The following is a 20,648-nucleotide window of genomic DNA, read 5'->3' as shown; positions in this document are numbered from 1 at the left end:
AAAAAAAAATAAAAGGCACTGTATACAGAATACACCAACACCTCACAAGCACCAAAGTGTAAGGTGTCCTAAATTCAAAATTTATTAATTAAGTTTCTGGGGGAAAAATGAGCCACTACAGTAGACCTTCATAGTTGACCATCCCCCTACCTGAACCACCTCCTTAAATTGACCTAATTTTCATAGGTCAGACATACATCACATGTACGTATCTGTACAGTACAGCTAGCTCCCCATGCAGGCCACCTCTGTATGTTGGCCAGTTTTGTTACAGTCCCTTGAATCATCAACTTACAGAGGTGCTACTGTAATTACATACTTCAATCTCCTGGAAGTCACTTACGAGGGCTTGCCCCACACAAGCACAGTGCCCAGCACTCAACATGTACTTGTTGAACTTAATTTTATACTTCCCCTCCTCCTCCAAGTATAAGAGATTTGATAATATAAAGAAACTCAAGAGGATAACTATCTAATCAGGCTTTCTCCAATTAGAAACTACTGAATTTTATTTTAAACCAGAGGCATTTAAAGATCAAATTTACTTCAAGTCATACTTTTTGAAAAAGCAAAAACAAAGAATGAAAGAGAACTAATAAAATTAGGTGTTTATTTTTTCTAGCTTTCCATAACAGTGTCCAATAACCTTAACCTTAGCTCCGTGTGTAAAACAGTCTCTTTAAATCTAATACTTAATACATTGGCAATTACTTCCTATTCCCTCTAAATACAGAGAAGAGAGTCAAGATTAGTTTTACCCTGTTTAAAACAGACTCGAAGATTCCTATAATATCAACAATTACATCAACAAGACAACATTTATAAGAAAAACATGCTTTTGATATCCAACATGATTTACCCTACCTATGAAATTCACAGTTAAGTACTCTATGTACTTTTTGGCATCTTCCAAAAATATAGATAACAGTTTAGTACTTAATAAACAAGCATTTTTTTAATGACATTAAAATCAGACTTTTGAGCGAAGAGTAAAGAAATTTTAAAACACTCTCCCAATTTCAATTTCTGCTCCAAATAACTCAACAGAAAAATTTATAATTTAATAGGGGACTTATCAGCACTATGCAAAGCATTTAAGACATGAAGTAAAATATTCTAGGGCTAGTTTTCCCAAAGCACTGACTACATTTAGAACTACTGGTAAACTTAAAATTTCCCTACTCTCAGAAATCCAGAAGTCCATGGAGGATAACTTTAAAGGCTTTTCCTTTTATAAAAGGAACACAAATGAACTGACTATATATTATATATACACATATTTTATTTTTAAAAGATCTAAACAAATGTATACGTTAAGAATTTATACCATTAGTTCTTTAAAAGTCAGAATGAAAAATACTGGCCATGTACAGTGGCTCATGTATGTAATCCTAGCACTCTCAGAGGCTGAGACAGGTAGATTGCTTGAACTCAGGAGTTCACCAGTCTGAGCAAGAGTGAGACCCCGTCTCTACTACAAATAGAAAAACTAGCTGGGCATCATGACTGGTACCTGTAGTCCCAGCTACTCAGGAGGCTGAGGCAAAATGATCACGTGAGCCCAAGAGATTGAGGTTGCTGTAAGATAAAATGATGCCATGGGACTCTACCCAGAGCAACAGACTGTCTCACAAGAAAAAAAAAGTACTGATGGATAATCAAGAAAAAAAAGCCAATTCCATACATCATTTTAGTCAGTTCAAAACATTTTGGAAGCAATTAGAAATAATATAGAGATAGGTTTTATAATACTCTTTCCTATATATAAATGAACTTACTTTTAACTTATAATAAATTTTATAAACATATAATCAATGAAAATGAAATAAAGAGTATTACTCACAAACATCAAGAATTAAATTTAGGCTCGGCACCTGTAGCTCAGCAGTTAGGGTGCTAGCCACATACAATGGGGCTGGAAGGTTCGAACCCAGCCCCGGCCTGCCAAATAACAATGACAATTACAATGAAAAAAATAGCCAGGCATCGTGGCAGGTGCCTGTAGTCCCAGCTACTTGGGAGGCTGAGGCAAGAGAATCACTTAAGCCCAAGAGTTTGAGGTTGCTGTGACCAACAGCACTCCACCAAGGGTGACATAGTAAGACTCTGTCTCAAAAAAAAAAAATTAAATTTAAATAACATTTATGTCATTAGTGTACATTTCCATGACATTAAGAACCAAAACCTACCTAGCACATTGTTAAAGGTAAAGGCAGATGCCTACTTTTATCAGTATTCTAGCATTTTAACTATTTAGGAAAAACTAAAGTTAAATCAGAAAGACAAATATAAAAGTGAAGAAATAAATTTTTGTCTGAAGAGAATAAAGACTTCTATACCCAATTCATTCTTTTCATTAACCTTTAAGCAATCTTTAGGACTTCTTTACAAAGAGGTGTAATGAATATAAATATTAAATCATTTTTATGTCCATAATGCAGCCTCTATTAAAATCCCTAAGTAACCAGCAAACCTAACTTTCAGAGGCATTCATTTATGGTATACATATTAATTATAACTTTTGTAACTTATAATTACAGCATTTCCAAGGCAAAATTATTTTGAGAGCAAAATGTTAATGCCAAAATTCAAGAAAGTTTAATAAATGTTCAAGATTTTAATGCCTGAAGTACAACTGTTTAATGTTCTTAGCAAATTAAATTCAACTGCTAGTTCTTAAGAGTAAAATGGCAAAATTATTTGCTAATTATTTGTTACTAAAGCTGTAACAAATTAGCTCAAGCTCCGTTAGTATCATTATAAAATGACTGGTTTTTTTTTTTTTTTTTACAAAATACACATCAGATAATCATAGAATTCATTAAAATCCCCCTAAAATGATAGTACGAATTACTGCTTCAATGAATATTTACTTCATCCAAACTGTATTGCCTTCCACTCAGAGATTTCCCAGAGAAAACTTTTATTTGTCTAGCCAAATGCTAGGTTCCCACTTCTCTTAGCATCAAAATACATAGACTGAGTTCTAAAAGAGGATATAAACAACCAATGGTTTTTCGCTTTCAGATACCTACATGGAGAGAGGCTAAACTTTATAGTCTATGCACCTGAGAATTAATTAACCAAATAAAAGTTACCAGGTAAATATTTAGACACAATACTTAATCATGAAAATTAAAAAGGTAAAGAAAACTGTGTGGTTCTGCTATTTAAATAAAGCATCTCAACTAAAAGTCAGTGATTGCTCAGCCATCCCTCTAGTGTTCAACTAGTTAAATTAACAGTCTCAATACGGTAAAAACTATCACTTATTTTCATAACCACTAACTCTATCCCACACATTAAAGTGAAAAAACACAAAAAAGACATAAGAAGGTACAAAAAAATAATTGGCAGAATCTTGAAGTATTGCCTAAATCATTTAAATTAAGATTCAGAAAGAAAGAATAAATCCAAATCTCTTTGCATCGTAAGATTGTGCATCAAGCACCTACCATGATGCCTAACACATAAGAACAAAACCATAAATAATCTGATTATTATCTGTTCCTAGTTTTCAACATATAACTCAAACCATCATTCATTCTTAGTGTATTGCTACTGTAAAGTTAGGTACAGTAAGCACAAGAAATTATTCTACAAATAAAAAAAAATAGGGAAAAGGATATTGGGTTTATTATGGCACCAAGAATGAATGTGAAGTAGTAATCCTTGATAATTAGGGTCTATGTTGCCCAGGCTGGTCTTGAACTTCTGTGCTCAACTGATTCCCCTCCCCCTTCACCACTTCAGCCTTCCAAGTAGCTCACATTACTACTGACATGAACCCCCATGCCCAACAAAATACTCTTGCTAATTCTGTATATGTGATACTAATAACAAATTCAAAAATTCTCTGGTCAATTGATAATTAAAAGAATCATAAACTGTAATTTTTACAGGATTAGATTACAATCCCTATTAAATTTTTTTTTCTTGGGCAGTGCCTGTGGCTCAAAGGAGTAGAGCACCAGCCCCATATGCCAGAGGTGACGGGTTCAAACCCAGTCCTGGCCAAAAACTGCAAAAAAAAAAATTTTTTTTTTCTTTTTCTGAGACAGAGTCTCAAGCTGTCGCCCTGGGTATAGTATCATCATAGCTCACAGTAACCTCCAACTCTTGGGCTCAAGTGATGTTCTTGCCTCAGTTTTGTTTTTTGTTTTTTTTTTTAGTAGAGACTGGGTCATGCTTTTGCTCAGGATGATCTCAAACTTGTGAGCTCATGCTATCCACCCGCCTCAGCCTCCCAGAGTGCTAGATTTTATAGACATGAACCACCACATCTGGCCTAGAACACAATTTTTTTATTCTAAAATAACTTTAAGAGCAAAGGCATAAGATATTATAATCATTCTTACATAGCCCAAGCCAGAAAAGGATCAATTTTGAGACCATATTTTTAAACCTCAAATGTCTATGTATGATTTAACTAAGACTATACACAACGCGAGATGGAAGAGAATTCAAATTTTATCAACAGGTAAAAACTGTGGACAAAACTATAAAATGAAAATTATACCCTTATTGAGCATCTAAATTCATGAAGATTTAAATATTTTGACAATGAAAGTCATTTAAGGTAAAATATGACTATAGAACGCATTTACGCAACATTTAAATCTATGTGTGTTTCATAAAATAAAGATGTAATTCCCATATTACTAATGATGTTAAGACAAATGTAAATGTCTTCTTGTCTACGATGGCACACGTAATAAAAAGAGGAATTAAGTGAATGCTCAATCCCTTATTTTTAGTTTACTTACCATTCTATGATCTCCACCTTTCCAAAGATAAAAGACAACAAAAGAATAAATTTCTTCCCCATCTCTGTTCCATTTTGAATGTGAGAATGAATAGGCAGTAATACACAATCTATGACTATACTTCTGTTGAGTGGAAAAAGAGAATGAGCAATGGTTTTTGACCAAGAAAGTCTGCCTCACTCACTACTGTGTGAGGACTCTGGGAGCATCCTCTGCAAGACAGGGCAGCATTTCATACGCTGTAAAACCAAATTTCAACTAATACAGGGAATCCAAGCAACCCTAGGTATATGTGTGAGTGGGTCTGCAATCATCTTTGGAGGGGACAGATCTACTTTGTTAAAAGTCTTAGAAAAATAATATTTTAAAATTACAGTATTAACAATGTACTGCCCTGTTATCTTAAATATTTAGAAAGCGGATGTAACCAAAAGACCATCTTCATAACAACTGAACAAAAGTTGTATACTGTCTACTAAAGATTTCATTGAAAATATTCACCTAAATCATATTCTTACTATCCCATTTTATCATATAGTCTATAGCCATGATATTTTAAAAACTAGTAATTAATTCAGGTTTTCAGAGTGACAGAAAGCTCACTGAAAGGTACCAATTTGATTCTACAGTAAAACACACACTCAGGACTTTCTCAGTAGTGCCTCTGTCAAGCAACCTTACTAATCACTTCCATGAAGCAAATATCAACTTTAGTGTTGGTCTAGCAATCTATATAACATATGTAGGATAGCCAAGGTCATTCAAGTCCTGATGTATTTGTAAGTTAACAAGGATCCTGACATATAAATATCATTAAGCACCAATAAACAGTACTCTTCCACAGCCATCTATTCTACAGGACAATTACAATACAAATTTTTTGCAAAATGCCCAAACTACTATCTACTACACAAATAAAAGTAATTTATGAAAAATTATTCAATCAATTGTAAGTAGAATTTTCAATTTCCATTTTAAAAATTAAACTATAGACTATTAAAAAAATAAGACACTACAAAAGAAGAACAAAATTGTATCACTGTCTTTTCAATATGCAACTAAAGAAATCAATGCACTCAGAAAATCTTTCAAATCTGGCCACACACTCTCTTTCAAAGTATGACATAACAACAGCATGCTTTCTGTGTCATCTAGGACACTGGGAAGGCCTCCTAGCAAACAATGGTGCTAGAATGCTAATCTTTACACAGATTTCTATCACATTCATTAATCTATTAATTTATTCAGAAAGTGCCAAGAATTATGCTGGTCCTGGAATTACAATGATGGACAAAAGTCAGACGCAGGACCTGCCCCCATGCAGTTTATTATAGTCTAGTGGGCACTTCCACTCAGTCCTACTCAAAAACCTTCAAAACCCCTAACTACCTATAAAGTCCAAACTACCTATCTAGAGTTTACACTCCATCCCCAACAGACACAAATATGAATTTTCAATTAATTTTCCATTTTTAACTGTTCCCTAATAAACATTCCAGACATTAGTAACCTTGCATATGCAATTAAACATCCTTCCACATGCAATTACACAAACGTTCTTGCCTGACAAAGCCATATAGCCAAATTCGATCCATCCTTTATGGTTCACCTTAAGAATCCATTCTCCCTCAAAGCTCTGGTGGGGCAGGTGTGGTGGCTCACACCTGTAATCCTAGCACTCTGGGAGGTAAAGGCAGGTGGATTGCTTGAGCTCAGGAGTTCAAGACCAGCCTGAGCAAGCGTAAGACCTCCGTCTCTACCAAAAATAGAAAAACTAGCCAGGTTTAGTGGCAGACACCTATAGTCCCAGCTACTCGGGAGGCTAAGACAAGAGGATTGCTTAAGCCCAGGAGTCTAAGGTTACTGTGAGCTATGATGACGCCAGGGCACTCTACCCAGGGTACCTGAGACTCAAAATAAACAAACAAACAAACAAAATGCTTTTCGTGCATGTGCTCTACTGGGTTCTCACCTTCTAAAATGCAAAATTTTTTGATTCATTTCTATATTCTGCTTAAAACTTAACATAAAGTGGACTCAAATGGTAGCAATTCTAAATATAAAAAATTGGTTAAACAATAACACTTTAATTTTCTAAAGCTCAAAGATTGCTTTTAAAGCATCCACTCATACACCATTTGAATACTATTATTACATAATACTATCACTTTATGCAGGGCATGGTGGCTCATACCTGTAATCCCAAAGCTGAGGACTGCTCGAGCTCAGGAGTTCCAGACCAGACTGGGCAAAGTGAGACCCCATTTTTACTAAAAATAGAAAAATTAGCTGGGTGTTTAAGCAGGCGTCTCTAGTCCCAGCTGCCAGGAAGGTTGAGGCAAGAGGATCACTTGAACCCAGGAGTTTGAGGTTGCTGTTAGCTAGGCTGATGCCACAATACTCTAGCCTGAGCAACAGAGATTCTGTCTTTTAAAAAAAAAAAAAAAGTATCATTTTAAATGTGTGGGCAAATGAGCTGATCAGTACTGACCTCTGAATGTTCCATCAAAGTGTTTCTGTCCCCTGAGTATCCTGTAGCACATTGCCTTTATCAAATAGATATCTGCATATCTGCACTAATCATTGATATTGCTATATTTAAGTCATTTAACCTTTTTTTATAAATGGCATATGTTTTATTGGTGATAGGGGAGAACATTTAAATATGCTTGAGGGCTCTGGCTGAGCTCTGCTTAATGAAGCCTTTACCTCAGCAATAAGGATAATTGTCCAAGGCACCTCAGCTACTCAAATCAAGGGCCCCTCTTTGTTATGTTCTTCATGAAACCAATAAATGGTATGACAAATAAAAAGAGTCACTACCAACAAATGCTATTTCCTCCTAAACAGTCAGAGTTGTATGTAATGTGGGTAATATCCCAGGGCAGGCATCCTTTTCATTATTAACACCTACAAAGCTACTTTTTAAATAAGCTAAAAATATGTGCCTGAAATTTAACTCAGAGTATCTAAACTTTACCTTTAAACTGTATTTCCTTCCTATAAATAGTAAACACCAGAACAGCTTACTTTTAAACAAGTTTAAGAATACCTGTGAAAAATAAAATCTTAACGATCTCATTTTGAAGAGGTCCAACTTCCCCTATTCAGGGAGTCATTCCACAAATATTTACTAATTTACTTCTGATTTCAGAGAGTAAGAAGTCAAGAAGATGAGCACAAAGTCTCACCCACCCCAAGGATAGAAAAGTCAAGAGACAAAAGAATTTTTTAAAAAGGAGATCTTTGTATGACATTATATGGAATAGGGGAAAAGAGACTACTAAGGACAAATTTATGAGCACTTGAACCTTCACTTTATCACTGTATACATATAATCTTTTTCAACACAGACACTTCATCTTTAGCCAATTTTTATCTTGTGCTTTAAAAAAAAAAAAATCAGGCTAGTTCTGCTGCATGATTAACTACAAACTACAGGGTATTATTCCACCACAATACCCTGGCAACTAGCTCATATTCAGTTACATTATTACAGAGCACAAAAAAGCGGGGGGGGGGGGAGAGAACTAATTGTATGATCATGTGGATATTGTAGAAGCCCTTTAGTTCAATCCTAGATGGGCCTCAAGAGGATAATGCTTATTCTGTTGAAATCACTGCCAAATGACAATATGAAAAGAGCCAAGATCAAAACAAGACCCAATTATACAAAGAGTTCATTTTATCAATGTTGGGTTTATAAGAAATAGGTATGTGGCCCTGTACTTATAGAAAATTGTTCAAAAATATTTACATAGATGGAGCTTTAAAGAAAATTATCAAACACTTACTAGCCAGAATGATATTAAATGAGAATCTCTTCAGGTAGCATCAGGAGAGCAGCTCAGTCAGAACATGTTTAAAGCAACACAATCTAATTTCACAATTCTTTAGTACTTAAAACACGTATTTCTGTACTGTCTGGATTGGGGAGGCATATTTATGTGTTATTTCTACCACCAAAACTTTTTTTTAATGATTTTAAAAATTCCAGCTCCTGGACAGAGCCTATGGCCCAGTGAGTAGGGTGCTGGCCCCATATACGGAGGGTGGCAGGTTCAAACCTGGCCCCGGAAAACTGCAACAAAAAAATAGCCAGGCGTGGTGGGCGCCTATAGTCCCAGCTACTCAGGAGGCTGAGGCAAGAGAATTGCTGAAGCCCAAGAGCTGGAGGTTGCTGTGAGCTGTGACGCCACAGCACTCTACCAAGGGCAACAGAGTGAGACTCTTAAAAAAAAAAAAAAAATCCAGCTCACAGTGATACCCATGGTTGAATATACAAAGTTCTAATTTCAATTTCCTTAAACGTTATAAAACAAAGTCAAATGGAAACCATTTGTAAATACTTTTCAATTACTCACAGAAAGTTAAGCACGGATCTATAAATCAACTTAGTCTGCCATATTTTAAACAGATCCAGTGACCGTGCAACCACACAACTAAATGGTAGCCTGAGCAACCACCTCCTGCTTCACTCAAAAGCTATCCCATTCTTTTGCTAGGTATATCGATTTTTTAACATCAGGACCTATGAAAATAGATCTATAAAAACAGAAGGGAAGAAAGAAAAGATCTCTAATGACAACAGATACGTAATTCCAGCTTTTCAATTACCTCAATAATATACAGGCATGCCATATTTGTTATGGTTCACTTTATTGAGCTTTGCAAATACTGTATTTTTTACAAATTGAAAGTTTAGGTCAAACAAGTCTATTGGGCACCATTCTTCCAATAGCATGTGCTTACTTTGGGTCACTGTGTGCCATTTTAGTAATTCTCACAATATTTCAAACTTTTTCATTATTATTACATCTTTTACAGTGATCTGTGAGCTTTGGTGTTACTACTATAATTGTTTGGGGGCAACACAACCATACTCATAAGATGGGGAAATTAATCCTTAAATGTTGCATGTGTTCTGACTGCTCCACAAACCAGTCATTCCCTCCTCCCCTCAAAATCTCTCTCCCTCTCCTCAGGCCTCCCTATTCCCTGAAACAGAATAATACTAAAATTTAGGCCAATTAATAACCCTACAATTGCCTCTAAGGTGGTTCTTAACCTTCCTAATGCCTCCTAATTCTGCAACCCTTTAATACAGTTTCTCATGTTGTGGTGACCCCCAAACATAAAATTATTTTCGTTGCTACTTCATAACTATAATTTTGCTACTGTTATGAATTGCAATGTAAATATCTGATATGCAGGATGTATTTTGTTACAAAGGGGTCACAACCCACAGGTTGAGAACTGCTGCTCTAAGCGTTAAGGTGAAGAGTCAGATGTCTCTCACTTTTAATCAAAAGCTACAACTGATTAAGCTTAATGAGAAAGGCATGTCAAAGACACAGTAGGCCAAATGGTAGGGCTCCTATGCCAAATAGCTAAGTTGTAAATGCATAGGAAAAGTTCTTGAAGGAAATTACAAGTGCTGCTCAAATGGTACGTGAAGAGCCTAATTGCTGATACAGAAGTTTTAGTGCTCTACCTAGAACATCAAACCAACCACAATATTCCCTTAAACCAAAGCATAATCCAGAGTCCCAATGTTCAACGTTCTCTCTTCAATTCTACATACATAACGAAGGTTGATAAAGGTGAGGAAGCTGCGGAAGAAAACTTGAAAGCTAGCAGAAGTTGGTTCCTGAGGTTTAAAGAACAGCTCCATAACCCAAAAGTGCAAGATGAAGCAGCAAATGCTGATGTAGAAGCTGCAGCAAGTTGTCTAGATTTGCCTAACATAATTGATGAAAGCAGCTACACTAGACAACAGACTTACAAAGTAGATGAAACAACCTCATACTGGAAGAAGATGTCATCTAGGACTTTCATCCTGGAAATGAAAGAAGTCAATGCCTAGTTTCAAAATTTCAAAGGATGGACTGTTTTGTTAAGGGCTAATAGAGCTGGAGTCGTTAAACTGGAGCCAATACTCGTTTACCATTCCAAAAGTCCTAAAGTCCTTAGGAATTATGCTAAATCCACTCTGCTTGTGCTCTATAAACAGAACAAAAAGCCTAGATGATGAAAGCACATTCGTTTACAGTATGGTTTACAGAATATTTTAAACCCACTATTGAGATCTACAACTCAAAAACTAAATAAATAAATAAATAAATAAAGATTCCTTTCAAAATATTACTGCTCATTGATAAAGCGCCTAGTCACCCAAGAGCTCTGATGGAAAGATACAAGATTAATGTTGTTTTCATGCCTGCTAACACAACATGCAGTCCATGGATCAAGGAGTAATTTTATTCTTCAAGTCTTGTTCATAAATACATTTCATAAAGCTAGAACTGCCATGGTGATTCCTGTGATGAATTTGGGCAAATTCAATTGAAAACCTCTGCAAAAGATTCAACATTCTAAATGACATTGAGAACATTTGTCATTCACAAGAGGATGTCAAAATATCAACATTAATAGGAGTTTGAAAGAAGTTAATTCTCACCCTGAAGGATAACTTGAAGGGGTTTAAGGCTTCAGTGGAGGAAGTGACTACAGATACGGTGGAAATACCAAGATAACTAAAATTAGAAGTGGAACCTAAAGATATGATTGAATTGCTGCAATCTCATGATAAACTTTAATTGGATGATGCATTGCTTCTCATGGATGAGCAAAGAAAGTGGTTTCCTGATACGGAATCTACTCCTATGTGAACACTGGAAGGATTTAGAATATTACATAAACTCATTTGACAATGGACTCCAATTTTTTTTTAACTCCAATTTTGAAAGAAGCTCTATTATGGGTAAAATGCCAGCTATCAAAACAGCATCACATGCTACAGAGAAATCTTTCATAAAAAGAAGAGTCGATCAATGTCACAAACTTTCTGGTTGCCTTATTTTTTTAAATTGCGGCAGTCACCCAACTTTTGACAACCACCATGCTCATTAGTCAGCAGCTACCCACATGACCACAAGACCCTCCACCAGCAAAAAGATTGCAATTGCTGAAAGCTCAATTGATCATTAGCCCTTTTAGCAGACGTATTTTTAATTAAGGTATGTATTTAATACATTGCTCCTGAGACATAACACTATTGCACACTTTATAGTATAGTGTAAACATAACATTTAATATTCACTGGGAAACCAAAAAAATTGTGACTCATTTTATTACGGTCCCTGGTGCCAAAAAGTTTAGGGGAGAAGGAATGACACTGAAGAGTTAAGAGTATCAAAGGGTTAGATGCAGGGGTCCTCAAACTTTTTAAACAGGGGGCCAGTTCACTGTCCCTCAGACCGTTGAAGGGCCGGACTGTGGGCCCCAGGACAAGTTGGCTGATAGGCAGGACAGGCAGGGGTGGCAAAAACAGCTGGCAGGCCAGATAAATGTCCTAGGCGGGCCGCAGTTTGAGGATGCCTGAGTTAGAGTATCATGTATTCATCACTAAAATTACTCACATCAAAAAAAAAGACTATAATACACCAAGCAATAGTTTACCTCGTGTTCAGTCCATTTTCAACCCTATTTTTTCCAGTGGTGACTATACTACCTCATTAAAGGAGATTTTACTAAGGTTTACCTTATACAAATAAGTGACTTTATATCAATGCAAAAAGATAAGACCACAATGTTTATACTTACCAATATACAGATTCCCCTCCCATCAACAGATTAAACTCTTCTCTCAAAGCAACAATCTTAAATTATAATATTTTATCAACTGTTTAATTTTCATATCATTAGAATATAAGCCCCTTTACATATTTCACCACAATCTCGAATATAAATGTCTCATTTTTCACAGAAAAAACTAATTACATGGTTCAGTAAGTTGCCTGTAACACATTGATTTTATTCACATTCAAAAGTTAGACTTTAGCTTGTTCTCTCAATTTCAAGTACATTTAGCTTAATAATTCTAATTCATTCGATCTTTTTCTATTCTTCACATGAAATAATTCTGAAATCATAATAGTCTCATCATAATTTATAATATGAATGTCTGTTTACCTAATAAGTATTCTATTTTTTCTTTTAAGGATATAATCATTAATTCTAATATTTAAGCACTATGCACTACAATCATTTAGATTATCATCAAACAATGAAAAATACTACTTTTCTTAGCTTTGTCTAATTCTTTCAAAATAAAATAGAGGGAAAACAGTAATATAATTATTCAAAGAAGCAGAAAACTTGTATCAGGACTTCAATAATTTAGATCCAAGTAAATTAAGCCATACTTTATAAACTACTCAGATCTAGCTACCATTTACCACTGGGTATGTATTTCCCTTCAAAGTGCTTTTTTTCTCATGAACTACAAATGTATTTTTCTATTGTTACCCACAAAATTATGACAAATATAAAAGGTAAAATTTACTTTTCAGGTACACTGTGTTAACAATCTCTAAAATGGTGTATTGATTCATAAAATACTACACACCAATGGTGCACAATATAATTCATATTTCCAAAACCACAAAAATTCTAAACTTGTAAGCCTAAATAATCTTTAAAAAAAATTACTTTCCAAGTGGCGCCTGTGGCTCAAAAGGGTAGGGCACCAGCCCCATATGCCAGAGGAGGTGGGTTCAAACCCAACCCCAGCCAAAAAAAATTATTTTCCAATTCACTCAGAGATTAATTTCAATGATTTACAAATTCACTACCAATAATAAAAAAGATAACAGTGAAAAAAGAGGTCAGGGATAAGATTTTCTCCTCCAAATAAATTTTCAAACTGACATTTCACCTAAAGATAATTTCATTCCTATAAATTTTATACATAAAAGAGTCATTAATTTCCCAGAAAGCAATTTTTTCAGTTGATGATAGATCCATTTATAATATTGATTAAAATTATTTATTTTATTTACTCAATCAGAAATCACCACAAATCAACTGGAAGCTCAGATTCTAAAATACACAGTAATATATTCTTACATACTTTAATGTCTATATTAGAAAAATTCAACATCAACACTCCCTCTTAGTATGCTAAGCAACAGAAGTTGTTAATTCTGAAGAGTCTGACTTTGCTATCAGAATGTGCCTTTCCTAGACCTTCAAATGTTTCTCCTCCCTTCTCCTCTTCATCTCTCCTGTGACTCAAGAATGGACTGTTCATTTCAACTTTTAACTGCTTTTATAGAAGCAGATTGTTCTGTTGGTTTAAGGGGTAAACAATAGGCTCTTTTGAGGAAAAGGATATTCACATGGTATCCAACTTTCACCTTACGTTTACTTAATATTTACAAAAGAAAAAACATCTTTACATAGGAGAAATCTGGCCTATCTTTACCAATGATCAAAATTAGCACCATCAGAATCGCCTAAGCCCAAGAGCTGGAGGTTGCTGTGAGCTGTGACGCCACAGCACTCTACCATGGGCGATAAAGTGAGACTCTGTCTCTAAAAATAAAAAAAAATACAAAAACTAAATTAGCACCATCAATGTTAGGACAAAATGACGTGATGTGTCCCTGATGTGGTGCCATGGAAAGTACACAAAATCACCTACTCAATATTATTGCCAACAATGTTTAACCTGACTCTAATCAGACAAATTCAAAAAATGGAACATTTTTGAACAAAATATTTCTCACTTTATCAATTTTCTCACTTTATCATTTTAAAATTTTGCAAATTAATTATAATTCAACCTGAGAGTGCAATACTGTATGCTTTGTTAGAGCCGCATAAAATAGGTTTCACTCACTGATACAGGACAACAGAACTACTTCCTTCAAGAACTATAAGTATCACTGAAGAATCAAACAAAAAAAGAGATAACTTGGAGAATGTTCCACATTAGAAGAGACAATACATCAGAGAGAGTAAACTATGAAGCTATTATTGGAACAACTGGGGAAAGTGAATATAAACTGAATATTAGATAATTTGATTATATCACTGTTGAATTTCTTGAGTATGAGGATAGCATTATGGTTATGAAGGGAAAAGTCCCACATTCTCATAGGACTTGAAATATTTTGTTCATGAAGTGTGAAAATTACTTACAAATACTTTAGTTGGAAAAAAAGGAATATACATGTATGTGTAAACATTCTTCAAAATAAAAAGATGGGAAAAGTGAAGGAGTTAGGTTCTCCCTTGGAGATATCTAAGCAAAGGTTACATTACACCATCCATCACTTAGAACAACAGATTACAATCTATAGGTGTAGATTAGAACAATACTAACGAACTGGCTCCCTATTTTCTTCCTCTCAGCCTTTTCTCATCCCTACAAAACACCCTACTTCCTTCTCCTAAAGCTTGCAATTAGTTCAGTATTAGCATCTTAAATTATCTTATACTGGTCACTATCAGAAAATCAGATCCATTTTTCCTAGTTCTGTAACATCTAATGCTGTTTTTACAATGGCCTACACCTCCTGACATAGGTGGCAGCGCTGAAAAAAATACTAAAATTAATTACATCTCTAAATACACAATAAGGGTAGCAACTACCAATCTGTCTTTACACTGATAATGAAGTCAATTCCTAAGATTTCTGATATTGACACTTTGATAATCATTTTTAGACTGTACAAATGTGTTCTTGCTATAATTTATTGTTTATTTATAAATTATTGGGGTTTGTGTTTCTTAAACAGATCAACTCTCACTCTGGTATCTAGGCTGAAAAACAACTGCATGATGATTGCTCATTGCAACCTCAAACTCCTAGGCTCAAGATATCCTCCAGTCGTAGACTTCCAACTACGCAGGACTACAGGCACCTCCCACCACACCAGACTTGATAAACAAAACTTTGAAATTACAGACAGTGCATATTTAGTGGTAAATGTTTTGGTAGAAAATAAATAAAATAAATTGGATAATTGTACCCCCTTAGGAATTAAAACTAGAAATTATAATAATTAGATTTTAATTTTCTCACTTTATCATTTTAAAATTTTGCAAATTAATTATAATTCAACCTGAGAGTGCAATACTGTATGCTTTGTTAGAGCCACATAAAATAGGTTTCACTCACTGATACATCAAACATTCTTTACCACATACTAGCTGTGTCTGATACTTCTCCTTCTGGATCAGGGACTCTCAATGCCTTGGGACAAGCCATCTCCAGACCTTAGAGGTCTATACTTGCAATCTGTACTATCCTGGGTTTCAAGATTGCATGTCTTTCCCACCACTGACTAATAGAAGATGAAATGGACAGAACATTGTGTTTTTTAGTATGATTTTGTTTGGTAGTTTAGAAGTCAACTCAGCATACTGTTATTAATCTTAAATTCAAATTGGAAATGTAGGGAATTATTTAGTCAAGCCAAAACAGTAAAGGTATAATAGAGTCACCCCATGTTTCACCAAGTCTGGGCTTCCCCTACCATCTCCCCTCCAATTCTCAAGGCTAAATGTGATACTACTGCAAGATCTCATAACTTACATCATTTATAGCATTTACTCCATTGTGTCAGAATTAGAGATTCATTTAGCTACCTTTCCAATGAGACTGCAAGCTTTTTAACAATGAAGACTCATTTTACGTATGCAGCACTAGTCAAAGTTCCTATCAAATGCACAGGTTGACTACATGGACCAGAAACCATGAAGAGTAGCTACGCTGGCAACAGGGTTCACAGTGGTCCTGTTTTAAGTTTATAGAATGCTGTCTGAAACTTATGTCCTGGAATTGAGCCTCTGCCTATCTAAAAAGCATTCAACCTTGTCCACTTCTTTTATGTTCTTACATTATCAGCCTTCTATATATTTGTGTGCTTATCTTATATCCTTTTTTGACTAAAATCTTATAAAGGGTAGGGATTACATAAAACCCCTATAATTGGATCTACAGGGAGAGGCACTCATGTGGACATAAGGATGCATGGTATCAAGGTTCAGAGCATGGGCTCTGGATTGCTAACAGGATTCTGCTATAATTCTTTTTTTTTTAGAGACAGTCTCACTTTATTGCCCTCGGTAGAGTGCTGAGGCATCACCCCAAAATGAACATACACACATATTCAGTATGTACCCTGCATTAATATTACTATGGGAAGAAGTTGTAACTCTACCTTACAGAGATCCAATAGTATCAAATCTTAAAGTATTGAAGTCTTCATAATATAATTTAGTTTACTATGAAATTTTGTTTATAGCATAAATTAAGACGAATTTCATCCAAGTAGGAATATTCTTCACTTCTCTAAGGTTTTATCATTTCCAATTATTCCACCTAAACATTAAAAATCAAAAAGTCACTTCAACCAAAAAGTATTCTTGAAAATTAATATTTGATGAACATTAGTAAGCACTGGTGTAATACAAAACCAATTGTTTAAAAACTACCAATACATTGTAATTATCATGTAGGAGTTGTCATCCTAGGAAGAACAGCCATAGTTACAATTATAGATAAACTGCTTTATATGTTGCTAAGTATTTTAACTTTTTTAAACCTTGTATCCCAATTTACAATGAGAAAACTGAGGCACAGGTCAAATTATCTGACAAAGAATACACAGCTAATAAGTGAATATGAAGGCATTCAAACCCATGCAAATCCAGAGCCCATGCTCTGAACCTCAATACCATACAATGTAAACAGTACAAAAGCCCAAAGTACTTATCCAAAGACAGACACAGACACAGACTATAGATGTGTTATAGTCTTCTCCCAGACTATTTCATAGATATTTTAAGCATTTAAACAAAAAATGTAGTATCATAAAGCTAACATGTGTATATCCTGTTAGAATTATTCTCAATTTACAGGGATACTTTATAGATTTATATTCAAGATGGCTGCTTTAGCGTTGTATTTTATTGTGATGTTTCTTAGTAGTATGCTATTTGGGGTACACTGTAAAGACAAGAGAAATACCAAATAATGTAACTAAAAAGCAACTTAAAGAACAGTAAAATATCCCCATAAATAAGAATTCTACCAATAATGGTAATGTCAGACTTAATTACTAAAGCCTGCTAACAGGATTCTGCTATAATTTTTTTTTTAAGAGATAGACTCTCACTTTATTGTCCTCAGTAGAGTGCTGAGGTGTCACACAGCTCACAGCAACCTCCAGCTCTTGGGCTTAGGTGATTCTCTTACCTCAGCCTCCCAAGTAGCTGGGACTACAGGCATCTGCCACAATGCCCAGCTATTTTTTTGTTGCACTTTGGTCAGGTGTGGGTTTGAACCCACCACCCTCGGTATATGGGGCCAGCACCCTACCAGCTGAGCCATAGGCACCGCCCCAGGATTCTGCTATAATTTAATTTAACCAAAACAAAAGGACTCAAATATATTAGAGAATTAAATAGATTCCAAAATATTCTCAATTTAGATGGCTACTAATTAAAATATTCCCTTCATATCCTTCATTTTTCTTTATGATTGCTTTCCCTGCCATATTTATACTTATTTAAAACAAAGTTGTCTCTATGGCACTTATCAGGCCTCAGATGTTTTCCAGTATTAGACTGAACTACATAATATTACCCTTTTCAGCCAGGCGCGGTGACTCACAACTGTAATCCTAACACTCTGGGAGGCCAAGGTAGGTGGACTGAGTGAGCTCACAGGTTTGAGACCAGCCTAAGCCAGAGCAAGACCTCCTCTCCAAAAAAAAAATCGCTGGTGCCTATATTCCCAGCTAGCTACTTGGGAGGCTGAAGCAAGAGATCACTTGAACCCAAGAGTTTGAGGTTGCTGTGAGCTATGATATCACGGCACTTTACCAAAGGCAAGAAAGTAAGACTGTCTCAAAAAAAAAAAAAAAAAATTACCCTTTTCAACCACCTTTACCTATAAAACTGGGCATTTCATATGATTGGTTCTAATAACTCTCTCAAAATTCAACATATTAAAAAAGAGCAGAAGCACTCATGAAGTTAAACTATTCTATCACTGTGATATTTTCCTAAACACAAAGGATAACCAGTTTATACCATTTTCATCTCAAAAGAAATTACTCACAATATACTGTTAAGTGAAAAGGCCTGAGTTATAGAATAATAGTATGCTACCAACTTCATTTACACATAAAAACATCTATTATTAAAATGGTTTTAGACTCCAGGATTTTTACTTCTCCATTCTCTTTGGCAATTCTATGTTTTCCAAATTTTCTAATTTAAATGTAGTATTAATGTAATTTTTTAAAGCAATCTAAAAATAAATCTTTTCTTAATGATTCTAAATATGTGCAATCTAAATCAAAAGCAACTATTAAAAGAAATTTAAGGGGGGCAGCACCTGTGGCTCAGTGAGTAGGGCACTGGTCCCATATACTGACGGTGGCGGGTTCAAGCCTGGCCCCAGCCAAACTGCAACAACAACAACAAAAAATAGCCAGGCATTGTGGCTGGTGCCAGTAGTCCCAGGTACTCAGGAGGCTGAAGCATGAGAATCATCTAAACCCAAGAGCTGGAGGTTGCTGTGAGCTGTGACACCATGGCACTCTACCAAGGGCAACAAAGTGAGAGACTCTGTCTCAAAAAAAAAAAGAAAGAAATTTAAAAAGCTTGTATCTCTTTGTTAACTCAATAACAAAGCCTATGAGAAATAATACAATAGTTTAGTAAGCTATTTCAAAGAATACTGATAATTTGTTTGTTGTTATAAACAACCTCACTCTACATATGAATAAAATAAGCCCAAATGATAGTTTCCTCATCATTACAAAATGACACCTTGTGCTGGTAACAAAGAGCAAAGCAAAAAGTTAAAACATAAGGGATTTATACAGAGTACAAAAATGGAAAATGAGAGTCAGAAACAATCGTGAAAAAATGAGAATGAAACCAAAACAGAAGAATGCTATATACCCCTATTACATGTTTAAAATATTTTGAAAGAATAATATATGTTTTAATATTTACATAAACAAACAAAAATATTATAAGTATCTTCTAGGAGATATCTTATTTTGCAAATTCTGATACATAGAATCCAGATGTTCTAAAACCCTAATTTTACCTGTGTGAACGTCTAACTACATAAGAGAGGTTTTGAGATGAATGTTAAGTTCTGAGATCTTGCTGAGGAAAATGGTCTCACCCAGAATGGGCTCTTATATTGATAACCCAAATACCCTAAAAAATAACAAGAGAAAAGTCTGACTTGAACAGATAAATGAACCTTAAGGTAAACAGCTCAATTAGTCCATTGTGGTTTACTGCCCTCTGGCTGCTGTGTCAGGAGATATCACAGATAAAAAATGGCTGCCAAGAAAAACTAGGAAGGTGTCAAGCAGAAGTTTGGCAGGAAATTCTTTAGGCAAATTTAAAAGCTTTAGAACAGATCCTCAAATATACATTACTTAGTTTTACTCCTTCCTTTAAAAAGTATTAAAAATGCCAACTAGCAAAACACTTCAAACATTACCTGAAATTTTTCAACCACAAATTAGCAAAATATAATCTGGAGATAATAAAAGTTGGTTGTAGGAGACTAAGTCAAAAGAGTTAATACCCTAACTAATGACTAAATCAAGAACTAGTCTTGATTTAAAAAATTTCCTTAACATATTAGATAGACACATTTAGATAAAGAGGTAAAAATTTCTACCAGGAATCTAAAAAATATTGATAAAATTTTCCCAGGTTATAAATCTGTGCAAAATATACAAGGTAGCTTACAATAATGAAACTTTCATATTAATTCAAAGTTTCCAGATATCAGATGTAATGTGAAGTTTAAAACTATCCAACACTAGAGCTATCCAATATGTCCTGGAATCACCTGCTTAAATAAAAAGCAGCAACAAACCAAGGGAAAATATGCTACACCAAAATCAGACCAGATCCTTTCTATTAATCGCTCTTCAAATGCCATCCAGTGTCATCTCATAATTTTGTGCAAAAAAGCTTACTAATAAGTTTCTACATTACTTATCAATTTTCCACCAAAGAGTTCAGCTGTCAATGAGCCACAACAGA

General features: G+C 34.8%; 1 protein-coding gene across 2 annotated transcripts in view; it reads right to left on the bottom strand.

The window, feature by feature from the left end:
• MED13L (mediator complex subunit 13 like) overlaps window positions 1-20,648 on the bottom strand; it is a 303,234-nt gene that overhangs the window by 247,173 nt on the left and 35,413 nt on the right. The window lies entirely within an intron of this gene.

The sequence above is a fragment of the Otolemur garnettii genome, unplaced genomic scaffold (genome assembly GCF_000181295.1).
Source record: "Otolemur garnettii isolate 467f Iridium unplaced genomic scaffold, OtoGar3 scaffold00038, whole genome shotgun sequence".
Classification (NCBI taxonomy): Eukaryota; Metazoa; Chordata; class Mammalia; order Primates; family Galagidae; genus Otolemur; species Otolemur garnettii.
Note: the sequence above shows the minus strand (reverse complement) of the source record. Positions and strands in the feature narration are given on the sequence as shown.